Source organism: Sorghum bicolor, chromosome 5 (genome assembly GCF_000003195.3).
Source record: "Sorghum bicolor cultivar BTx623 chromosome 5, Sorghum_bicolor_NCBIv3, whole genome shotgun sequence".
NCBI lineage: Eukaryota > Viridiplantae > Streptophyta > Magnoliopsida > Poales > Poaceae > Sorghum > Sorghum bicolor.
In genome coordinates, this window is record NC_012874.2 from 64,938,034 (window position 1) to 64,949,023 (window position 10,990).

Below are 10,990 nucleotides of genomic sequence, written 5' to 3' on the forward strand. Positions count from 1 at the left end.
ACATTTAATTAATTACTTTTAAATCATACGGCTGATAAATATTTTCATAGAAGGAACCACCAGTTCCTCCCAAGCACCGTAAAACAACTCTTTTAGTTATACTCTCACTCCACATCTCATATTCGACGGGTCAATAAATCTTAAAATTTGAACAAATGTATACAAGAGAATATTAATGTTTTGTGATGCCAAATAAGCGTTATTAAATCTTCGTATATTTTTATATAGTAAATTTATTTAGATATATAAAATATTGATACTATTAGCAATAAATTTTGTTAAAAAAGATTAGTTATCCCTAAATAAAAGCACACCTATAGTCCTTGGGGGCCTGTCATCAGCGTGTACATCGATTGGTGCCAACTACCGAGGAGAGACCATGGGAGAGAGGAGTTAGCACCGGCTCGTGTTAAAGGATGTAAGCATGGTGTGTGCCAAACGTTATATATGCATGACATCCTGCTAAGATTTGCTACCGATGCTAAGACTGTTTTTTAGTGTGTTATAAAAGTTATAATTGCAGATACATATGCAAATTTGGTTGAGTATGACGCAGTACTTGGTAACTTTCAAATGATTGACCCCCGTATTGAGCATATAGACCTCCGAATGGACTTGACATAACACGAGGCACGTGGCGTGACATGGTAAGGCCAGGCTCCAAATGGGCTCGACATAACATGAGGCAAGTGGCGTGACATGATAAGCGTATCCTTTCGTCATCTTATAAGCCGTACTGTCTCAACGAAGGAATAATGTTTTTTTTTCAAAACAAATCATACAACAATATTTCTAGCCATAGTTTTTCAGAAAACGTACGATGCTTCAGGGCGCTGTATGATAAGGCCAGGACTAAGCACATTTTGGTCTGCAGGCCATTCACTACTACACAAATGATTTTGCAAGACGGTGCATTTTTATTAACCGAGGCGGTCACACAATCCAAATGCCTCAGTTAATGCATACAATTAACGAAGGTGGGCAATTTTTATTTACCGTGGCGGACAATTTTGCCCGTCTCCAAAAATTGATTTACGGAGACGGGTGCGTTATGACAGCTGCCTCCGAAAATCCTCTATTTTTGGAGGCGGTCGCCTAAAAGCAACCGCCTTCATAAATCCATTTCCGGAGGCGGGCACACTAAAAGGCCCGCCTCCAGAAATACTGGCCCAATTTTGACCTAGGCAAAGCTCAAATATTTTTTATACCGGGCTGATATATAAGCCAGACACTTAGGCCCCTCCCTAGAGCAGCCGATGCCTGCCCCTCTCGACTCCCTTACTTCCCAGAGCTCCTCTCCCTCCGTGAGCCCGTCCTCTCCCTCCTCCCCCAAGCTCCTCCCTGGTGGTGGCGGAGGGCCCTCTCCCCCTGAGCCGCTCCACCGGTGGAGGCGCTCCCCAGCAATCGAATCTGGCAACCTCGATGGCGGCGCCCTCCCTCAAACTGCTTCATCGGTGGCGAGGTGCAGTTCTCCCTAGAGCTGCTTCCTCGTCGATGATGTGCTCTCCTCCCTCGAGCTATTTCTCGGCAAACGGTGCGCCCTTCCCTCCCCCATCTCCTTCTCCGGCGACCGTAGCGGCCGGATCTATTGTTAGTGGCTGGTTCCGCCACCGTTGTGGCCAGATCTAGCGGAGGTGTGGTGGTGCGAGGTGGAGATGCGACGCCCCCTGCTACGGCGAAGGTGTGGTGGCCAGATCTAGCAGACGCACACACGGCAGATCAAGCTTCCCTGGTGGTGGATCGAGCAATCTCGGTTGTGGCGCTCACAAGGTGGGGCCTACACCCACGACGACAGCGACGCGTAGGGGTGGCAGCGCGAGTCCCAGATCCAAGTCCATTAGGTCTAGGTTGTGGGTTTTTTCATTGTTTTTGATTTTTTTCATACTGATTAACCGAGGTGGGCAAAGTACCCGCCTCCATGGTATGCCTATTAATGGTATTAATGGTGACCTTCAATTAGAGGCGGTTGAGATGCCCGCCTTCATTAACCCATTCTACCCCCTTCAATAAAATTTTTGTACTAGTGATTGTGCCCTTGTTGGCATGGCCCATAGACTAATGTCTTATCTGACCTTGAGGTTCGGCCTGTAGTGTGGGCACATGCATGACACGTTTAATAAGGAAGTCTGTTAAGGGCTTGCTCTATAGCAACCCTAGCTATAAACGTAGCCCTTATTCTTTCATCATCTAAGGGTTTGTTTAGCAGGTTGTGTTTCCAAAGCAAATTCCAAACTGGATTTGAGTGACCGAATGGTTTTTCTTGTGAAGTGATTCTACGTCCATTCTGTAAAAATGATTTTCTAAAGTGAACTAGGAGGCAGAGGCGAAAAAACTACTTTCTCCTAATCACTGTACACAGAATTTATCCTCGAAAATCTTAGAGAAATATTTCTAGACAGAAGATTTGCCTTCATAGAAAGTTTGGGTAGGAGGAGCTCTATCAAATAGACCCTAAATTCCATTTGGCTGCTCTTTCCCTACTCTTCTCTTTCCTCTCAAGACCACCAAATACACATCACTGTTTGCTCCTCCTCCCTCATCGCTGAGGCCATCCAAGCACTGGCCCCTGAGGCTCCTGAGCCACCGAGCACCACTCCCCTCCTAGCCTCCTCTGGACTATGCTCCCTTGGCGATAACTGTTTGCTCTTCCCCCACTGCCCCCGAGGTTGCCAAGACAGCGAGTGTCGCTCCCCTCCCACCTCCAGGCCTTGCTTCCTTGGCAGTCATGATTCACCTCCCTAAGCGAGCATGGGATGCGCCAGCGTGGCCGCTCAAATAGCAGTTTGGGAATCTGATCCGGCCCCATTGCACAATCAATGAGGCGTGGTCAACACACCTCGGTAAGCCCACTTTGAGTTCCTTGGCATGGTAGCGAGCTTCTCTCTCAGGTCCCCATCCCTCTCTGATTTGTGTGAAGTTGTGATCTCTAATCTTCGTGGCCGTGTGAATGTGTATTATTTGTGACGAACGTGAAGTGAATCTGTGATTTTTGTTGATTTTTTCTGATTTTTTGCTGTGACCTAGTTTTTGTGGGTTGGGATGGGCTTTTGGGCCGTTAGGTTTAGTGGGTTGGCACCACACATCTATGGAGTATAAGGGTCGTGTTTGGGCCTTTCCTCAGCAAGAAGGTATGACACATCACTACCAAATTGGTGGAGTTCTCCTAGTGTTTTAGTTAGTAGTAAAGCACTACCACTAGTCATAACACTAGAGAATCCTCACTAGGAGACATTTACTAGGAAAAATCTGTACTAAATTTTGAGTGCTAAAACACTAGAAAAAGCCCACATTAATAGGAGAAGTTGAAAATTTTGGTTATGCATCACGACTAGCTAGTTGTGCCTATTCTCTACTAAAAACAAAAAACCTAATTGTGCCTATGCAGCTATGCTCATGTCTAAACGTGCTCATGTCACGACATCTATACTTGAGTATCGCAATTGAGGCTCTAAGAGCAACTCCAAGAGATTATGTAAAACTAGATTCTAAAACTATCGATTTAGCCATTGTCCAAAATAAAACATCCTCCAAAAACACAGAGTAATGCAACAGCCTTTCTAAATCCATCCATCTATTTGTGAAACTCACACGAGTCATGCTCACAATGGCTCACTTTTATTGTTTCTCTACTCCTGCCATCTGCTTGCATGCCATCAGGCGGAGCACCATGCATGAATAGGCACAGATGGGCCGATGGCGAGCCTCTACGGCTTGCTATCTTTACCCAGCGACAAACACGGAATAACAGGCTGGTTATTTTGGTTTGCAGGATAGAATAGCTATTGAAGACCTTTTTTTTTCTAATAATAGCTAAATTTAGCTTTACAAAATATTTTAGATCATCTCTTGAAGATGCTCTAAAGCCGTACTTGAGCATCACTCTACCCAAAGTTCTTGGTACTCATCAATTCAAAAGATTTCATGGTGAAACTGATATTGCCTGCCATTATCATAGCTTAGTAGCTAGACCTTCCAATAGTGAAATAATGGTGATACAGCAGCAGTAAACATCCCACGGTTTGAAGCATCAAAGTTTTACTACCATCTTGACTAGCTATAAAAGGGAGGGTTTTATCCAAATAGGAGATGGCCAAGTTAGCCAAAGGATAAACAACCGGCGAGACATCAACAAGTCGGTACTGTTTTACTGGAGTCCAGAGGGCATAGCAAAACTGTACTACTGCCTCGTCTGAAACGACATGTAAATATATCCTTACATTGCAACGAGATAAAAAAAATACTTCATTGCTTCCATTCCAGATAAATCTATGACAAATGAGAAGTCCTCTATCTTAAGCCTAATACTCTGGGGCACATAGGTATGCTATCCCCCATGGTCTGATTTTTTTTAATGTAATAAAGCTAAAGTACAATTCGTGATGCACATAAAAGAAAAATCAATGCCTAAAACTTGTTTAAGGCCTGAGAGATATCAGGAGCCGGTTTTCCTTCCGCAACAATCCCTTGCGATAACGCTTCTAGAAATTCACTTTTTTCCAATAAAAAAATGGACTCGACTTGCCAATTAGCTGAGATGTTTTTCTTGCCGGATGTTGCTCCATCTAGGACGAACTCAATTGGCTCTCCTCCTCTGTAGTCCGGCCGTGACTTGTGGGGTATACATATATGATGAAATTTTAAATATAATTATAGTTTTTTTAATTTTTGGGGGGTGTATTTGTAGCCTCTAATTTACATGTAGCTCCGCCCTTGACACGTAGACCCAGCAAGATGGAGTCTCACTGCATAACGTGAAGCAAACCCAAAATATGAGCGCATATTTTGTTCAACACCTTGTCGGCTAGTGGTCAAAGTATCAGACATTTACACCAAAGGCCAAGCCTCAGCACTCCCCCTAGCAATACGGAAGCTGAGAAGGAGTAAACGAGCCAGGAATAAGGAGTGGAGATCTAAGTTAGAAAGAGCATCTTCAACAGTTTGCTAAAAGTTATTTGTCATATTTTGAGTTTTGATAATTCGCTAAAAGATTTGATAAGTGAAAAAAATTGACCATCTCCAATAGTTTTCCATTTGGGCTTGCCAAATTAAAAAAAGGCCCACACCGCAACTACCCACACGCCGCTTTTCTGTGCGTCATTTTATTTTGGAATTTATTTGCTGTCATTTTATTTTGGAATCATCATTTATGAAACATATTTTGTTTGATTATAAAGTGTATTTGCTTGAATTTATTTGCTTCAATATTACTGTCATTTGCTGTCATTTTATTGAACAAACAAGTACTAAATTATTTGTTTTACCAAACACGGCAGCAGCTGTCTATCAGCAGCAGCACGGCAGTAGCTGTTGCTGTCAGCAGCAGTACGGCAGCAGCTCTATACCGATGCGCGAAGGAGTACGCGCGTGTAGAAATACGCGCGCGGCACCCGTCCATGGCAAGTGGAGACTTTTGGTAAACATGTTTAGAAAACTGTTGGGGAGGATTTTTCCATTGATTTGACAAATTTTGTGAGATGACAAGTGATTTACCAAACTGTTGGAGATGCTCTATAACTATCTTATGTGCTTACTTTCCTTGTCACGGTACTCTGCTAGCAGCGTGAACCTTCCTTCCCTCTCAACTCCGGTAGAATAAGAGGAGAGGTCGTCGGATCCTGCAGCAACGAGCGGGGATCCTAACACCGGTTCAAAGCTACTAGTTCTAGTGCTTGCGCGCTAGATCTCGCCATCGACCACACCCACTTCACCCAGCTGTAGCGATCCCGCGGCGTCATGGATACCACCGTCAAGATGACGTTTGAGGAGGTCCTTCGGCGATTCGACTCCTTCTATTCCGAGTGGGAGGCCAAGTTTGCCGAGGTAGAATCAGTGTGCCGAGATTGGGAAGTCGAGACAGTTCATGTGTCGCAGTTCTGGAGGGCTTCTCTGGATCTATTCCTGGAGCAGCCGCCCGCATCATCACCCTAGAGGACTACTGCTCCGTGCAATCCAAGGCTGCGGCAGTCATAGGAGAGTGGAACCATGACATTGCTGACCACATCAGGGAGATGGAGCAGAAGGTGGATGGCCTCGAGCTCATCCGTTTCTCAGAGATGAGGGACGAGCGGAACGATCGAGTCACCGCCCTGGAGGATACAACAGCGGTGTTTGAGGATTGGCGCCCCTGGGTTGAGGCATCCCTCTATGACGTTTTTCTGGAGATTCGGCGCCTCTCTAAGCCTGCGCCTCCTACCGCGACGGAGCTGGTCACACACTACCTTGGCACCATTAGGTTCAATGAGTTGGCCTCAGTGTGCCCAGCCGGAGCATAGGCCGACTAGCCCAACGGGCACTACGAGCAGGGCTACGGGGCAGTCACGACCATAGCCCACCCCTCTATTGATTGTATGAGCCCTCATCCTCCTCCCCCTATATTTGCTAGATTGAACCCGATCCCCTTCCTGCACATCACCACACACCTCCCTACTATGTGCATCCTCCTCTTGATCCTCCCGACCCACCAAATACCTTCCCTCCAACCATCCCCTTCAACCTACCTTCTAGTCTACGCACCACCCCCTCCTAACTAGCCCCAATTTGCCCTAATTTCTTATCCACACCCACAATTCCACTCAGGCCTCCCATTGAATCTTTCCCCAGCCATGGTCCCATCCACCAACTTGTCACATACCCTCAATCTAGCCCAACTGGGCCGCCTTCCAAAGCTTGACTTCCTAAAATTTGATGATGACCATGCCCAATTCTGGATCACTAGTGCCGTCAACTACTTTGAGATGTGTTGAGCCTCCTATGTGGGTCTGTGTCGCCACTATGCATTTCACTGGCTTGGCTAAACACTGGCTTCAATCCATTGAGCATCTGAAAGGTCCAAATGGCTAGAGGGGGGTGAATAGCCTATTTAAAATTTCTACAAACTTCACTAAGCAAGTGAGTTAGTAAAACAAATGGCGAAGCAATTCTAGCACTAGCTCAACTAAGCTATGCAAGCCACCTATACAAACTAGCACGAGGCTAAACACTAAGGCACAACAACAAGAGAAGGCTAGTTACACTCCTAAACAAGAAGACTAAACTGAACAATCTAAACAACAAGCAAGGTATACAAGTAAGTAAAGGAGTGGAGAGTGATTGTTATACCAACGTTGTAGAGTAGAGATATATCCAACCAATCACTCACAATCACAAGAGAATCCTCGGCAAGAGATGACACAAGATTTTTTACCGAGGTTCACTTGCTTCCCGGCAAGCTACTCCTCGTTGTGGCGATACACCCACTTGATGAATCACGAGCTAATTAGCAATCCAAAGCCAAACCCTCAGTGGGTGCCACACATCCACTCACAAGATGGGGATCCTCCAAGCCACGAGCAATCCACTAGAGTAGCCAATTGCGATCTCCCACGGGGAAGGCTCAAGAACCCCTCACAAATCACTTGGTGAGGCTCGAAACAATCTCCAATCACGAGCTCAACACCACCGCTGCTCCAAGCCGTCTAGGGCGTCGAGAAACACCCAAGAGTAATAAGAAATTCGTAGCAAACTCAAGAATCAAGTGCCACTAAATGCAACTCTTAAAGCAATGCACTTGAATCTCACTCAATCTCACTAGGATTAGCAAACAAGCAAGGAGATGAGTGGAGGGAGTGTTCTCTAGCTCAATGTATGCCTCAAGTAATCAAATGTGCAAGAGAGAGCCTCCCAAGCCGGCCACCAACTATTTATAAGCCCCCTCAAAGAACTAGCCGTTGGCTGTTTTCACTAGGCTCAAATCGGGGGCACCGGACGCTACTAAGTGGTCACTGGACGCTCGACCCCCAGCGTCCGGTGCTCAGAGGTAGGCCACGTGTCCTACTTGAATCCCGCGTGTCAGATTCTAACGATCACCTGCGCACCACCGGACGCTCTGTAGGTTCACACCGGACGAGTCCGATGCACACCGGACTCATGCGCAGAGAGTTTGTCAAACTCACGACCCCACCGGACGCTGGGCACCGGACGGTCCGGTGCGCACCGGACTCATGCGCAGAGAGGGTTGCAAAAACCCCTCACACCGGACGCTAACCACCGGACGCTACCAGAGTGCGTCCGGTGCTCAACCCTAGCAGAGTCAAGCTCTGACAGCACACCGGACGCTCGGGCCAGCGTTCGGTGCCTCCGCACTGAGCGTCCGGTGAGGGTTTCCAACTGAGAAACACTTCCGCGACTTCTTCAAATTTCCCACCGGCGTAATAGAAAATATACACTTAATTTTCTCAAAAGCGCCGAATCCCGGCGGGAGGGAGAGAGGAACCCACACCCCTCTCAAACCTAGGAATTCCACCTCCTTTGTAAATGTGCTAACACCAACAAGTGTCCACCACCAAAGTGCACGTGTGTTAGCTTTTCACAAACATTTTCCCAAAGGAGTTAAGTTAACACTTTACTAGATCCTAATGCATATGCTCAAGATATGGACCTAGTAGCACTTGATTCGAGAGATGACCGTGATTTCCCCTCTTGATAGTCGGCTATCTATCCTAAACCCGGTCAATCACTTCTCTACTCATCTTAGACCGGCAAAAGTAAAATCCTATGTTTATACCTTTGCCTTGATCACTTTGCTCCTCGTCTATCACCATGATCTTCACTTCATGCTTCATCCCTTTGTGGTCATGTGGCCACCTTTCCATGCCACCATGCACCTTCATCATATGTGTTGCTATGCCTAACTCAAATCACTTAGACACAAGGCATTAGCAACTTAGTGTCATTAATTACCAAAACCAAACTTGGGCTTTCAGCATCTCCTATCTTCCACTGACTAGAAGGTCGAGAACAAAAAGGGAGGCACCTGTTCGGATAAATATAGAGTCCACCTCTTCAATTACTAGCTTTATTAGATGGGTAAATAATAAATACAAATTCCCACCGAAAATAGTAACTCCCCTCGTTCTTGTCATTTTTATTTGCTTATATGACATGCCACTTCACCTTGCTAGCGTGGAACTTAGCCTGTCCCGGACACGTCGGCACGTGCAAATACTCTTTTCCTGGTCGCCCGGCCGCCGCGTTCCCCGAATCCTCCGCAGCCTCAACACCCAAGCCTACTCTGAGGACACAACCCTTCTGCACTGCCGGTCTCGCAGACCACAGTCCTCGTCACAGGCTCCATGGGCTACTTTGACCGGCCACTACGTCATCCGAGAGCTCCTCCGTCGAGGCCACTGTGTGCTCACCGTGGCTTGGTCCTGGAGCCTCATCCGCGGCCACAACTCTCACGATGACATTGTCGCTCCTCAAGTTCCAGCGCACCAAGCTCAAGTTCAAGGAGCAGCTGGCCGCAGAGATCATGCAAGACCCCACTATCAGCCACTATAGGCGCACGGACCATCAGTGGTCCGGTCTGGCAAGCTGGTCTAGGCGCACGCAATGGCCATTCAACGATCAGTTGCCAGTGACCGTTGGAGGAACTAGACCTAGGTGTCTAACCTTGTTGGTGCGACAGCGATCTCCTGTTGGTGGCGGTTGGCTATGGTCGTCCACGATGTGATTGGTTTGGGCTTGGATGTCAGGGTTTTTTTTCGCGAACAAGGCTGAAGGAGCCTGTATTTCATTAAGAGGCGGAGAAGTGTTGGAACTTATAGTACAAAGCCAGCTCAAAACAGATGGCGAGGCGCCAAACGAAGAGAGCAAGCAGCCACCTAAGCACCAGAAAGACAGTGCAAAGCAAGTAAAGAAAAAAACAGCTTAAGGCCTTGCTAGACCCTTGGTGTGGCGCCTTTGGTAGCACGTTCTTCGTTGGAGGCATTGTCGTGACTCGTGAGGCTCTTTACTCTCTAGGAGTTTGGTTAAAAAAATCTTGGTTCTCCTTTTGGCGTTGACAACATCTATGGACGTCGTTCCCATCATTGGAGTCATCGGTGTGGAAAACATACTCCCCCTGCTAGTTTACATCGCTTGTTTTCTTTGGTGTACAAAGTGACATTTGAATGTTGTTACTTCCAGTGTTCGTGGTTATTGTGTTTCTTGTGGCGGTAGTTTTGTTGTCACCTCCATCATGAGGTTGTTATTTTCCCTTTCTTTATTTATTGTAATTGCTTTTTGTCAATTAATATATGCCCTACATACTCATGTCGGTGGCTTAAACAAAAGATATGGTGCTAAGTGCAAAAAGAGAGGAGCCCTCAAGGTGCATCTTCTTGTCCTATGTACTCCCTCCGTATAGAATTTAGAACTCGTTTTGGACAAGCTTTGGATTAAACATTAAAAATATAAATCATCAATAACTTTTAAATTATTGAGTTTATAAATATGAAAATTATATGAATAGATTTGTCTTGAAAAATACTTTCATAAAAATATACATATATTATTTTTTAAAATATTTTTATAAAAATAAGAAGTTAAAATTGTGTTTTTGGAGACCGTATTGTTGTCCTAAACGACTTCTAAATTCTATCTAAAGGGAGTATTTATTTATTTATATATATATATCCTTTCTTGCGGCGGGGAAAAGAAACGGATTTGGGGAAGGCGGTCTCTGGTTTTCTTTCTTGGAGCGTGGGAAAGAAGGAGAGATGACGTCACGCACGAGCAGGGCAGGGACGGGACTGATCGAAGAAGGATTTGAAAATTTCGTCTGGAACCACCGTCCACGGGCCTGAACACCACTACTCTACAACTACAATACATTCCTTGCGGCAACGCAACGACTCGTGGGCTATACATTCGTTTGCGGCGGCTCGTGGGCTCGTGGCAGGTCCATCTGCAGCCAATTTCCCTCGACGGTCGCAGATGCGCGTGCACAGCGAGACGAGACGACTAAATATAGACGAAAATAAAAACTAATTGTATAGTTTAGTCGAAATTTACGAGACGAATCTTTTGAGCCTAATTAGTTTATGGTTGGACAATATTTGTTACATACAAACAAAAAAGTTACTATAGCAATTTTGTAAAAAAATTCCCAAGTAAATAAAGCGGTGGCAAAAGTGGTGCGTGCTCCTCTTCCTCTCCCGTACTGATCGAAGCAGGGGTGGCGTTTGTACTG